This window comes from Mustela nivalis, assembly GCF_964662115.1.
Source record: "Mustela nivalis genome assembly, chromosome: 5".
Classification (NCBI taxonomy): Eukaryota; Metazoa; Chordata; class Mammalia; order Carnivora; family Mustelidae; genus Mustela; species Mustela nivalis.
Genome location: NC_139024.1, coordinates 18,702,486 through 18,717,210, shown reverse-complemented (window position 1 = coordinate 18,717,210; position 14,725 = coordinate 18,702,486). Strand labels below are relative to the sequence as shown.

Here is a 14,725-nt window from a genome sequence, read left to right as displayed (position 1 = left end):
GTGGCGTCTTCCCAACCGTAGCCTTGGCCGCCTAGACCCCCTCCGCGTCGTCCCACGCCGCTCCCCTCCCCCACTGTCGCGAAGCTCCCGCCCGAGCGGACCACGTGCCGCAAACCGGGCGGGGAGAGACCACTACTGCACCCCTTCCGGCCTCTTCGAACGCGCGAGCGTGCAGCCCCCGGTCCCTGGGCCGGGTCGCTTCAGGTTTCTCGTTTGTTCTTTCTTTTTTTTTTTTTGCTGGTAATTGCTCCGAGATTCTGACCTGTTAAGGGGACGTATTACAGATAAGGAGTTGTAGAGTGTCCTGCCTGGGTTTGAATATTTATAGAACGCATTTGCATTGGGGCGTAAAGCGCCGTTCTGAGCATTTGCGCTTACAGTATTTTCATTGATATCTATATATGGTAGATATCTGTTAATTCATTTACGATTCCTCCAAACTCTGGGATGTGTTATTTCTATTACTTCTTTATAAATGGGGGCAGATTAAGGAACCTCGTCCTCTCAACTGTTGAGAATCTGGGGTTTCAATTCATTCAGTCTTTCCCCCAAATCTGCACACCCTTTCTCCATTACACTACTGCTGCTGGCTGGACACTGGAAGATTGGAGCAGAAAGCTAAAAGAAGGCACTTTCAAAACTCATGGAAGTTAAAAATACCTGTGTCTCATCAAGTCAACAAATATTTATCAAGCACCTATTCCAAGCCAACAACATTGCATGTGAAGGGTGGGGGTACTGACAGCTTGCAATATAGTACTCTTACCCCAACTATACCTTTTATAATTTTTCCTAAATAGCCAAATACACACTCTCTTCCATACCCATCCAAAAAAAAAAAAGGGTGGGGGGAGTCGTCTTGAAGCAGGAAGCAGGAGCCTTTGGAGCCACTACCAAAAATTTCTTATTTTGCTATTTGACTTCAAAATCCCCAAGGAATTTATAGTTAAAGCAGCAATTTTCTTGGCTCTCACCCCAAGAAGGTTAGGTCTGAAGTAACCTCTTCCCCCGCCTCCTGCCAGATCTTTTTAACAAGCACCCCATGTAACTGATAATGGTTGGTACCAGAGCAGTAGTGTGAAAAACACTGGCTTAAAGTTAATTAGGAGGTATTGACTTTCACAGTTTTACTCTATAAAGTCCCAAATCAACTTGATAGATTCTGAAAAGAAGCTAATATTCTCAGAACCAACACAGTGAAGTCTTGAAATGAGACTTTATTTACTTCAGGAAAATTTCCCATCCTTTGGGTACCACTCGGCCCCCAGGTCTATTTCTTTGTCCTTCACGTTGTCTGTCCTTGGGACTCTAGCTCAACACCATGTTAAGGTTGCTCACAACTCCTCTGAACTTCTCATTACAATAGTTTAACAAGAGGAGGGACTATGTCTGTCTTGGATATAATTGTATCTCTATGCCTATGACATGGGACAAGTCCCTTAAACTTTTTTTGGTCTAAATTGCCTTATATGTAAAATGAGGCAGTATTATTTGAAGAATATTTTCTCTTATAAATATTGAGTGGCTCAAAATATGGAATTGTTTTTAAACAATGAAAAACCATGTAAATATACGGAATTATTATGATTATTGTTACAGTATTAGTAATAATACTTATTGTTTGCATCCACAGTAGCTAACCTTGAACATGTGAGAAGGGCCTGGGCATATTTTGATTGTTGAAGAACTTGTCATTTATTATTTAATAATTTTACTTATTTTTAAAAATATTTTATTTATTTTTTGCCAGAGACAGAAAGTACAAGCAGGGGGAGGGGCAGAGGGAGAGGGAAAAGTAGGCTCCCAGCTGAGCAGGGAACCCAAAGCAGGACTCCGTCCCAGGTCCCTGGGATCCTGACCTGAGCTGAAGGCAGCAGTTGCTTAATGACTGAGCCATCCAGGCGCCCTTATTTAATAATTTTAAACTATTAGAAGCAATTATTTTACCCTTAGAAACTGACATTGGGGAAGGATATCTTACTGGTGATAGGAGCAGGCCAAGAGAATTATGTGCCTAAACATCTATAATGAACTTGAGATTATCAGAGCTAACATACAGTTACTGAAACCGAATGACAAGTTCTAATTTCATTTACCATATTCAAACTCGTCTCTATCAACCCTTTTTACCATTAGATAAAAGAGTTTTAGACAGTATACAGGGGAAGGGAACAAGTTAAGAACATGTTAATTCACAGAATGCATAATTGAGGATTGTCTTTATTCTCAAACGATTTTCCTTCTCCGTCTATATGAGTTTATAATCTCGAAGATGTTAAGTGCTTTGGGATTATTCAGTGAAAGGATCTGTTAAACATAAATGGGTTATTTAGACTGTATAGAACCGACGAAGTGTTTAGAAACTATTTAGAAACCGATTGCCTCAGCTTATGCTGAAAATGAAACCCTGATACTAACTGTAGCAGATACTCTAATTTTTAGTTACTATAAAGGAATTGTTCGTAGTAGCTTATTTCTACTCTAAGGAAATTTAGGTTTCTTGGTGTTAAATTCTATGTAGCAATTCCATAAGGTAATACAGAAGGTGGATAAGTATAATAACTAACACTAGGGTATTGTCACAAGCTAAACCAGCCTCAAGCTGAATTCTGATTTCCTCAGAAGTGTGATTCCTATTTTTACCCAGTACTATAAGCCATAAATCAGTCATCTGAACAGTAGCACCGAACAAAGATTACAGTGTTATTTGAACTGTGCATTTGTGTAATAAAATTTAAAACTTCCAAATTTTATTAAAAACACATTTTTGGGGGGCGCCTGGGTGGCTAGTGGGTTAAGCCCTCTTCGGCTCAGGTTGTGATCTCAGGTTTCGGGGATCAAGCCCCGCATTGGGCTCTCTAGCCAGCAGGGAGACTGCTTCCTCCCTCTCTCTGCCTGACTGTCGGCCTGCTTGTGATCTCTCTCTCTCTCTGTGTCAAATAAATAAATAAAATATTTCAAAAAAACCATATTTATGGTTTTTTGTTTTTTAAGATTTATTTATTTGAGAGAAAATGTGTGTGCCCATGATGTGTGGGGGGAGGAGGTAGGAGGTAGGGAGTAGGGGCAGAGGGAGAGGGAATCTTAAGCAGACTCTTCTGACCTGAGCCGAAATCAACAGTGAGACCCTTAATTGACTGAGCCACCCAGGAGCCCTAAAAACATATTTTTTTGAATCATAGCTCATTTGCCGAATTATTCAGTTGCATTGAACTTTTCAAGTAATCCCTGTTAGCCTGTTAACCGATCAATGCTTTGTTCCTGTCCCTTAAAACAAAGTATTACTTTGATCCACTTAAACAAATTTTCTAGTAAAATTCTAGACCATTCTGTGTCTGGGAAAGATCTACGTGCTGGTATCTCCCAGTCACCCTGCATGTGTATCTTAATTCTTCATTTTTCCTATGTCAAATTTTTTAACTTTCCTTCAAATGTGATAATTATTTCTTTCAACTGAGCACCTGCATTCTATAAATGGAGGGGGAGTATGCTTGTTGGGACCAGCAGGTGGAAAGACAAATGATGAAGATAGTGAAGCAGGAGGATAGGGACCTATGTCCTGCAGACCTCATTTATACCTGTACTAGACCTGTACTGTCCACCTCCGGACTTCTGGTTACCTGCAGGGGGAAAAAGAACCCAATTCAAAACAAACATTTGGTTAAACCTTTGTAGTCAAGATTTTGTTAAATGCAGTTGAGTACAATCCTACCTCATATGAAATAGGAATTAGAGGTTAGTGGCTTCTGGTAATTTCCACCAAGAAATTACAGATCTCTGTTGAGAGCTAGCTTTCTGTGGGTTTTTGAATGTTTTGAGTGGAGGTACTAAATATCCTTCTTTCCAAACAGTCTATTCAAAGTGTTTGTATAGAGGACAGCTTTGGAAGATAGAGAAAATGGCTTCTTCTGGAGCAAAGGTAGGGATTGCTTACTACCCATTATAAAAGATTCAATTTCTCTGAATTCAGGATTCATCTCTTATAATGCAATGCACGACAAGTGTAGGAACTGAGGCTTGGCAGCCCCCCCAAAATAATACTTATACTCTGGTCACTGCTATGGTTGTGAAGAATAAATTATCTTTGTCTTTAGCACAGGAGTCTTGTGCCTTATACTAGCATCTATGAAACTGTGGTTGGCTAGCTTGTTAGCTTGCAAATAGGGTAAAATCTCAGACCCTTCTCATTTCTTTAGTTTTTGGTGATGAGGTTAGGATGCTGAGAAAGACATAACTTTCTAAACATGGAAAGATAAGAGCTTTGTCAACCAATGGAAGTTGAGGGAAGTCCATGGAAACCGGTGGCAAACATCTGACCATGTTGCATAATCAACTGGGAATTAAATGGCCCTACAGTGTATTGCCTTTCAATGAGGAGGAAACAAGGGATTTCAGGCTGAATACCAGGAAATAGGGTTGTTGCTGCTGCTGCTGCTGTTGTTTTTAAAGATTTGTTTATTTTAAGTGGGGAGAGAGGCAGTGGGAGAGGGAGAGAGAATCTCAAGCAGACTCCGGAGATGTGGGGCTCAATCTTACAACCCTGAAATCATGACCTGAGATAAAACCAGGAGTCAGATGCTTAACTGACTGCACGACCCAGGAACACCAACCAAGAAGTAGGTTTATAGACAGATGGCTGGACAGTATCCTTCTTGTGTAACTTTCCTCCTGGTAGGGGGTACTTCTTCACCATGTCAGAGACACTGTCAACCTGACCTGTCCTTTGAGACGTAGGGTGATCTCGCTAGGGATCCCAAACAACTGTAATCAACACTTTCTTTCTGGGGATACCCTATTCACTCCCAGGACTGTACTTATGGTATGGAAGCCAGGCATTAATTTTACTGCTTCCAAGATCACAGTAACTTGCACCCTCGCTGTAGTCATAAGAGATTTTCAAGTATTTAGGGACGCACCAATAGATTGCATAGGCTCCAGAAGACAGTGGAGATCTCTCTAAAATAGAGCCACCCTTAGTTACCAGAGGAGTAATGGACTCATTTATGTGCACTCTGTTATCCTGATGATGTGAGTCAGTCGGTTAGAAAAGATGATAAGAAATCTGTCCCTGAGTTTAGCTAGAGTGATCAGTGATGCTATCTGAGCCTTAGAAGGCAGGTCTGTCTCAACTCACTGGCCAGAGTTGTTCTAGATACTAGAATTGCTCTAGAAGACAGATTTTGGACCATCCTCAATGCATCACCTGAACTTGGATTAATGCCTCAGAGCAGACAAGAAGGTCAAATCAGAGCCATAAGGAGAAAGCCAGTGGCCTTCTAAGGTAGATGCTAATGGCATATGAGATTCCAGGAACCTAGGGACATGATTGAGATCAATATGACAGATTAGTCTCATCCTGCTACTTGGCTATTGGTGACAGGGCCTTAATTCAATGCTGTATGAAACAGATTGAATGAGGCCTCTGCCAGTCAGATTAATCAGAGTGGTCAACAGGGTTGTAAATTCATGTGAAAATGTCAGTTCAGTGAAGAACTCGTGGGGCAGATTGTTAGAAGAGGCTGGCCCCTGCACGTTCTTGGCAAGTGTCCCACACGTTCTTGCTGAATATGCTAGATGGCCAGGCTTCTCTGTCTCCTGAGACTGGGGAGTTTCGAAAGCTAGTTGCAATGGATGCCTAACTAGGATGGTGACCATATCCTGTCTAATGTGTCAGTACTAACGACTCACTCTCAGAGTAGGAGAGACTGGCTTCTGGTTGCCTGCTAAGAAATCTGGGCCCTTAGTTGTGGGTTTCACTTCTGCTGTACAACCCACTGTGTGTGCACGTTGTCCTCTGGGTCCATTATGTGTTCTTTCTGGGACTTAGAGGGGCAAAAGCAACAGACACCAGTTGATGTTGCAGCTCATGCAACTTGATGCTCAGGCAGCTTACTGTGCTGTGGGAAGTGAAGTACTTTGGGTCCGATCCAGGAATCTCCTGAGGTAGCCAGAGTCCGTGAAACTAACGAGTTAACTTAATTAGCTTGCAAGACGGGATAAAATCTCCATGGCTCCAGAGTTTGTGACCAATATGAAGTGTTGTTAGCACTGAGAAATGTTTCCTTACACTGTGAACCCACAGATATATCCAGCTTAGGGTGAGTTCTAGATTCTTCTTTGCCATCTTGAGGGAGAAATGTGAAAATTCCTAGAAAACTGCATATTAGCTCCAGATGGGTTTAATTGGGAAACTGCATCCAATTGGTAGTTAGCAGAGAAAAACTGATACACTTTTATCCCATTTGTGCTAATGTGAATACAAGGAAGTTGAGGTATTAAACAAAAGCACTTAATTAGAACCACAAATTATTGAAACTTCAGTATCTTTTTTCCTATGAACCTGGACAGGGAATGCTAACAACCTAGAACAGATATTATGTAGGAGCAGTGAAGGTTAGATAATGCCAACTGACTTTCTCTCCACCTTCTCTTGCTCTTTTCTAACTGACCTTTTTTTTTTCTTTTTTTCTAGTTCCATTGAGCTAGAGTGGACCCATGACCTTTTTCATCCAAATTTTACATTGCCGTGCCCCAAGAGATTACCACACTTCCCTTAACATCGCAGTGACCTCCACCTGAGTGGGCATAATGGCAGAGACTGCATTGTTTAGTGCTTTCCTTTCCTCTACAGTGAAGTCTCGTTTTCTGAAGCATTAAACTATCCCTATAGATTCTGGTCTTAGTTGACCTAGTGGGAGATTTGCTTCATAGGATGTTCACAGCTGATGGCCTGGTACCAAATTTTGCCACCTTGCTTTACAAGAATAAGTTGATACTAGATTTATAGTTTTTCTGTTGGTATAATATATATTTACATTTGTTGGTATATTAATATGTTAAAAAAATTCATCAGACAAAGCTTTAAAAACAGGATGTTAAGGCTTGGATTTTGGTGTTTGGGTTTTTTTTTTTCTTCTTCTTTTCCCTCCATCAGTTGCTTTATAATTTGCTCTTATTGCATTTCATTTGTGATGGTATGTTAATTAGCCAAACACATTTTCATTTTTCTTAAGCTTAAGCAACTAGTATTTATATGAGGTTTGGCTCAAGAAAAGATTTTGCTTAAAAATAAGACAAATAATATCTAAATTCACATAGCATTTTCCTAACCCTTCTTCCCTAACTCTCTTTTATCCTCCACCATGCCATGTGCAATTTATATCTTAGCATCTGTATTTTTTTCTTATTCATGCTTATCTCTCTTTACAAAATTATAAGGTACTTCAGGGCACGTATATTAATTTACTAGAGCCGCCATAACAAGATACCATGGACTGGATGGCTTAAACACTAGAAATTTATTTTCTCACAGTTTTGGAGACTAGAAGTCCAAGATTAAGATGTTTGTAGGTTTGGTTTCTTTGAAGCCTCTCCCTCTGGCTTGCAGATGGCTCTCTTCTTGCTGTCTCCTCACATGATCATCCTTTTGTTTTGTCCATGTCCTAACGTCCTATTCTTTTGTAAGGACACCAGTCATATTGGATTAGGACCAACCCTAACAGCCCCATTTTAACTCAGTCACCTCTCTAAAGAAAAGCCCTAGCTCCAAATACAGTTGCATTTAGAATTTCTGGGAGTTAGGGCTTCAGAATTTTGAGGGAACACAAGTCAGTGCACAACAGGAGGGAATCTTGTCTTATATGAAGGCAGATTTTGGATAACTGATGTAAATGCACACACCATTATGTTCTAAAATTAATCCAGGCTTTGTAGTGCATCAGAATACCCCCACTTAGGCTGTAACTACTCTATAAAACATATCAAAACAATTTACTTTGAAATTTCCTAGAAAGGGGATTACAAGGGTCAGGGCTCTTGGTTGCTACTTCTGATTACAATAAACAAAAAGAAATGTACTATAAACAAAAAGAAATACAATAAATGGGTATAGGTGGTTCACAAAGTTGGTGGGAAAGCCAGAGGACAGGCCTGAAAAATTGACAGGAATCAACCAGTGAGACAGACGATGAAACATAGCTAAATATCTTCATGAGAGGGGTCTGGTTACGTTGCTGCTTCCTCAGTGGGCATTGGAAACTGTCGTTGCTACCATCACCAATACCAGCTCAAGACCTTGGAGTCAGCTGCCACTGTCATGCCAGGGTCATGCATTTTCTCTGCCTTCTCTGTGTGTTTACTTCAATACAAAAGTCGTGAGGAGGAGCATCCAGTAAATGGTTCTTAGGTTATATGCTCTAGCCATCAGGAATCAATGGGAGCCAAGTGTGTCATTTCAGTAGAAGATGAGAATTTGGCTTCCATAATGCATGAGTGGCAGACTGCCCAAACATAAGAAGGTCAAAATGCTGGTCACCCCAAAAGTGTCCATCTCAGATGTTAGCCTTTTTATATAAGTAACTCTGATGGTTTTCTCTTATCCTGAAGGTCTTCCTTTTTTTTTTTTTTTTTTTTTCATAAAATAACTTGGAAAACTTAATTTTTCTTATATTCAATGAGAAACTAAGCCATTTGTTTAGGAACTAAAGAAAAATTACTGTTTATCTCAGGCATCAGATCTAACTTTTGTCATTGTGATGGTTAATTTTGTGTGTCACTTTGGCTGGACTTAGTGCTTAGAGATGTGGCCAGACAATATTCTGGATGTTTCTGAATGCTGGTTAGTTTTACATGTCAACTTAATTGGGCCACAGGGTGCCCAGATATTTGGTTAAACATTATTCTGGGTCTTTCTGTGAGGGTGTTTCTAGATGGGATTAGCATTTGGATCAGTCAGCTGAGGAAAGCAGATTGCCCTCCATAATGTGGGTGGGCCTCATCCAATCAGTTGAGGTTTCTAAATGGGAGTAAAGACTGACTTCCTCCTGAGCAGGAAATTCTGCCAGCAGATGGCCTTCAGTCTTGCACTGCAATATTGACTCCTCTTGGGTCTCTAGCTTGATGGCCTTTGGACTTGAAATACAGCATCAACTCTTCGCTAGGTCTCCAGCCTGCTAACCTACCCTGCAGATTTTGGGCATGCCAGCCTCCATGACTGCAGGAGATAATTTCTCAAAATAAGTCTCTGTTTATAGATACACACATCTTATTCATTCTGTTTCTCTGAAGAACCCTGACTAATAAAATCATAAAGATAGAATGAATCCTATGTCACTGTGTTACATGACTGAAATCTGGCCGACCACAACTCTCTTATGTTGATGCTTTCTTTAAGCTATTAGGACACTAATAGAAACCAAAGAAGAAAATAACTGAATAGATAATTCAGTTTTTGTATTTTGCTGAATTTCCCTCTACACTGTATTTCCAAGAACTTATAACAGGCAATAAAGATTTTTGCTACTGCCATTGGAAAAATTATTCAGCATCTTTATAATAAAGATTTATCAGAATTTAGCTTAGCTTATTTTGTTCTATTAAACACATTTTCCCCACTAAATTATTTCCTTAATTACTTACCGCTTTCTGTTACATTACTTGCAAACACTCATTGGCTAGGTAGAATGGAAGCTGGGTTAATTATTTACCTTGCTTTTATTTCCTCATTTAATTATTCTACTAAAATTTTAAGATAATAAGAAATAACTTAAAATTGTAGATTCCCCAAAAGTTAATTTGCAAATTGAACTTTGGCATATTAAAATTGTATATTAAATAATTAAAAAGTAACCATGATGGCATTTTCTGATTATAATAGTGCTTGCCCTAGGAGCTTAGTTGGCACGTAGCAAAACTCTAGTAAATTTTTCCTTCCCTCTTTGTTCCTTCCTCCTTTCTTTCTTTTTCTTTCTGAATTATCTATTCTTTCAAGGCTGTTTTGCTAATATCATGGTTATAATCCTAGAATGATTTCTATAATGTGAATTTTTGTGCACTTTATGAATTTTGATCCCGAAAAATTTGGAAGTATTCTACTGGAAAAAAAATGTTGAAGCCATTTATGTAATATGATTATTCTATTTTTCAAGTCAAAGATGTTTAATGACAACTTCATAATTTTCTGATCAGTGTTCATGTTAGAAAAAAGATCTGTGCTATTGATAATAAGCATAATATAAAGTCCCTGGGATGTATGACAATCCTTTCTTGTCAGCACAATTATAATTTATTCCTTTCTTCCTTCCTTTCATTCTCTCTCTTTCTTTCTTTCTTTCTTTCTTTCTCTCTCTCTTTTTCTTCCTTCCTTCCTTCCTTCCTTCTTTTTTTCCTAAGATTTTATTTATTTGAGAGAGAGAGACAGAGAGAGCACAAGCAGGGGAAGAGGCAGAGGGAGAAGCAGGGTCCCCGCTGAGTTGGGAGCCCAAAGTGGACTCCATCCCAGGACCTGCAGATCATGACCTAAGCCAAAGGCAGGTGCTTAACCGACTGTGCCACCCAGGTTGCCCCAGCACAGTTACAATTTCTTATTGACCAAATCACTTTGTCCAAATTAACCAGGTGAAGGAGTGAGGCCTGACACCGACCTGTTGTGAAACTGACTGCCTCCAGGCCCCATGCTCGTTTGAAAGCGATTAGCACTTGCAACTAAAGTTGATGCATAAAACTTTGGAATTATATAGAATTTAAGCTTTGTTTTACATGTAGTTCTATAGAAAAATAAGAAAATATAAAGAGGCAAAAAAAAAATCATCTATCATTCATCTCTTTCTGGCCTGAAATAGCCTTTTGTAACATTTTGTTGTATATACTGTCCTACTTTGTAAATGCACATAAAGCTATGTAAGCAGGAAGAAAATACATTATAAAACGAAAATAGTTTTATCAAATAAAACTGTTGATATACTGTTTTATACATGTATACTGTTTTAAACTTACCTTTTCCTCTCAGTAATGCATTTGCATATAAATAAATGGCAAAGCTATTTCATGAATAAAGTAAGATTTGTTTAACCAAATCTCCATTAGATTTTTAAAAAATCTCTGGCTCTTATAAAACTGTGCCTTCTTTAAATCTATTATAATGGATCTTTATACATTTGCTCAGTATTTACCTTAAAGAGCTTTTGATACATGGTTACCTATGTTTAGGTCCATTAGAATTACATTATAAAACTCTGCCTTTATCAAACATGGGGGTTTTTAGCTATCGTTATGTATGTACTACATTTTCCCCTTTTTCTCCTGGTTCTTTAAGTGAACTATGCCTAGTAACCTACTACTCCGTCCCCCATCTAGAGCCAGGATCCTGGAAGGGCTGTAAGTCACATGGCCTCCCTCCTCCCCTCCCAGAGATGCGCTTGTGATCCAAATTGGACCAGACTATTACCCCAGGCATTGCTGATAGAGCACATCGAGAGACTTATTCTATCTGCTCTTGGCCGTCTTCCCTGGCATTAAGGAGAAGGCTGTTTGTACAAAGAGTGAGAGAAATAAAGAGGAAAATAGAACAGTGATAGATGATAGGAAGGAAGGAAGGACAGAGGGAAACAAGGGAGGGGGTAGCGAAGGGAGGACAAGGAAGGAAATATTGAGCTTCTGTATCTAGCCATGCCCGAGAGTTTGAACCACCTCTTGGACTCGCCAGCTGTATAAGCCAATAAATTCCTTTTTTGTTTTGTGTCTTGCTTAAACTAGGTGATTTGGATCTTTTTCACTTTATAACCAAAACAGTCTTGACAATACATGAAGCATTATAAAAAAATAAAAGTTGTAAAGACTTACCAGTCTTATCAATAAATTATTGTAATAGCTATACACACATTTATTTTCTATCATGTGCTCCACTATTTTAAAACACAGAATTTCTGCTGTCAAGCTTACATGGCTTATCACTAGTCTCTATCTATTTTAAACATCCGACTTTGCAGGAATACTGCCCTTTACAGAAACATGATGTTTTCAGAGACTGAAAATTTGGCTTACAAAACTAGAAAGTTTGAATGTCTTTACATTTTAAAAATGTTATTCTATAATATTTTTTAAATGCTTCTCAGTGCAAAGAAAATATGATTTCAATTATACAAATTCAGTTTACTCATAACTTTTCAAGAACACAACATTATGCCAAGGGACTATTACATAATTTGTTTTGCGGTTGCATTTTTCCCATTCATGAGAACTTATCCAATTGTATTTTTGTCATCTTCTCTTGGCGCATGCTCTGGTTGCGACACAGTTGTGGGAAAGGAACCGACAAAGCTAAGGACTGGCATCACGTTATGAACTCAGGATATAGACGCTGTGACATCTCTTTTCTCCCCACTTTGTCGTTTGAAAACTCACCTACTATATTTAATAGGAAATATAATGTCTCCTTAAGGTCTTTTCTCCCAAATTGTCCCCCAACTGTGGGAGGTAACTGAGTTCAGAGGTTAATCCTGGCGAACAGAGATGGCGCTCAAGTCTGCAGTAGCTCTTCACTGCCACACGGTGTCACAAAAGGAAGAGCTTGCACACACTCATCACTTTGCTCTGGGAGTCCGTGCTGGTCCAGATTCCTGTCCAGCATCCATGACATCCTCCGTAGTTTATCCCCATTCCCTGCGATCACCCATTGTTTCCTAAAGCACAACCAGCTTGTAAGTGTTGTTGGGATTCAGAGAACCTTCTAGAAGCAAGTATTGCCTGTGCCCAAATGAACCCCATCCCCTAAACATTGATGTCCTTTCGTCTTTTTTTTTTTTTTTTTTTTTTTTTTTTTTGCGGGGGGCAGGGTCCAGGAAGAGCTTTGTATTTTGACATCATTTTAAACTTCCAGTATAGTTGCAAGGATCTAATGAGAAACTTCTATATACCGTTCTTCCAAATTTGCCAATTATTCCCACATACATTTTCCTTTTTCTGAACCATTTAAGAGTAGGTTGGAAACATTCGCATCTATATTTCCTAAGGACTACGAATTCCCTTACACAACTAAAGTAGAAATATCAAAATTAGGAGGTAACAATAGTTATGTAATGCTATTATCTAATCCAACATCTATGTTAAAATTTCTATATCCCCATAATATTCTTATAGTTATTCCCTCATCCCTCCCTGCCCCAGTTTAAGATGCAATCCAGGATCATATCCTGTTAGTTAAAATGCCTGTTTCATTTCCTTTAATTCAAAACAGTTTTTGGTCTTGTTTTATCTTTCTTCATCTTGCCACTTTTGAGTACAGAACAGTTATTTTATAGAACATCTTTCTCTTTGTTTATCTGATGTCTCTTGTTATTAAATTTCTTTTTCTTTTTTTTTCTTTTTTTTTCTTTTTTTTTTTTTTTTTGCAGAAATACCATTGAAGTGATGTTGTGTCTTTGTCAAGTACATTATGTCTGGAGACACATAATATCTATTTTCCTCATTAGAGGTCATGTTAACTGGTTTGTTAACTTGGTTAAGGTAATGTCCACTGGGTTCCTTCACTATATAGTTTTTATTTTTCCCCTTGTAAGTAAGTTATTTGTGAAGAGGTAGTTTGAGATTCTCCTTGTGGCTGCTCGGTGTTTCTTATAGCATAGTGGCTGAGTTCTAGGAATATATCAAGAGAACAAAGTAAAAAAATATATATATATATGATCTTGCCTCCGAAGTCCCTTCTCTTCACTTCTACAGCAACTTGCATGGGACAACCACAAAAGTGCACCCTTATTCAAGGCCAGGGGATATAGAGCCCACTACACAATGGGTAGAATGTCAAGGTCACCTTTAAGACAAAAATGGATTGCAAGTCTTGGCAGCAATTTTTGGAAGATGCTGTGTGGCACACGAGACAGCACCATGCCTACTGACTCGTAGCCCTTTCTCCAAGCAGTACCAGCCCTCCCACTGTGTGGTCAGTCCATTTAGGCCTCTGAGAACCCTGGCCTTAACCTCCAGTGGATTTGTTGGGGATCCAGTCATCTTGTGGGCCCTTCGCTGCCACCCAGTGCGGTCATCCAGATGGAGGAGGTGGCACACTCCTCTGAGCCATGTTGGCAAAGAAGAGAACACAGACAGAGAATGGTTGGTATTTCATCTCCTTGCCTTTCAGTTCCCATTATACGTACTTTTATGCTCTGGTGCTGGGGTCTGTGTGTATCTAACAATTGACTTCTTGTACCTTCCTCCCCAAGCCCTTCTAAGTTCCATGCTGTGAAATTCCTAAAGTAGTGGAAGCTTTTGGAGGAAATTGGAAAAGTCTCCTCCTATTCAAGGCATAGAACATAGATTAAAACTTATTAAATTGTATACTTTGGGAGTGCCTGGGTGGCTCAGTTGGTCAAAGCCTCTGCTTCGGCTCACGTCATGATCCCAGAGTCCTGGGATCTAGCCCCAATCAAGCTCTCTGCTCAGCGGGGAGCCTGCTTCCCTTCCTCTCTCTCTGCCTGCCTCTCTGCCTACTTGTCAAATAAATAAACAAAATCTTTAAAAAGAAAAAACAAAAAAACAAATTGTATACTTTGAATATATACAGTTTTGTGTTCATTGATTAATATCTCTAAGTGGAAAATAAAGAGTACTATGTACTCTAATGTATATACCCATTACACATGTTTGTAATATGAATAGGTTTTAATTCACTGGTTAGAGGATAAAAATGGCCAAGAAAAGCATTGCTATTAATTGATAATATAATTTGATGTTAATTGATAATATAATTTCATATTAAATAACCATAAAAGAAGGCCACCACCTAAATTTCCTTTTACTGAAAACCTTTTCTTCTTTATTTTTTGAGGGAAGATTGTGACTAACTCTACACTCAATCGATGCGCATTGTTCTTTATAATCCTTAAAATCCTAGGCTGTAACATCTGTCACAGATTTAAGGTGACCTCAAACTAATCTCTGAGGACAGTGGATG

At 39.0% G+C, this 14,725-nt stretch overlaps 1 long non-coding RNA gene across 1 annotated transcript; it reads left to right on the top strand.

Moving 5' to 3' along the window:
* The first annotated feature begins 19 nt into the window (after positions 1 to 19).
* LOC309864876 lies at positions 20 to 13,443 on the top strand. Its single transcript, XR_014311805.1, has 3 exons — positions 20 to 204; positions 3,852 to 3,919; positions 13,170 to 13,443. It is a non-coding gene; the product is annotated as an uncharacterized lncRNA (long non-coding RNA).
* Positions 13,444 to 14,725: the final 1,282 nt, after the last annotated feature.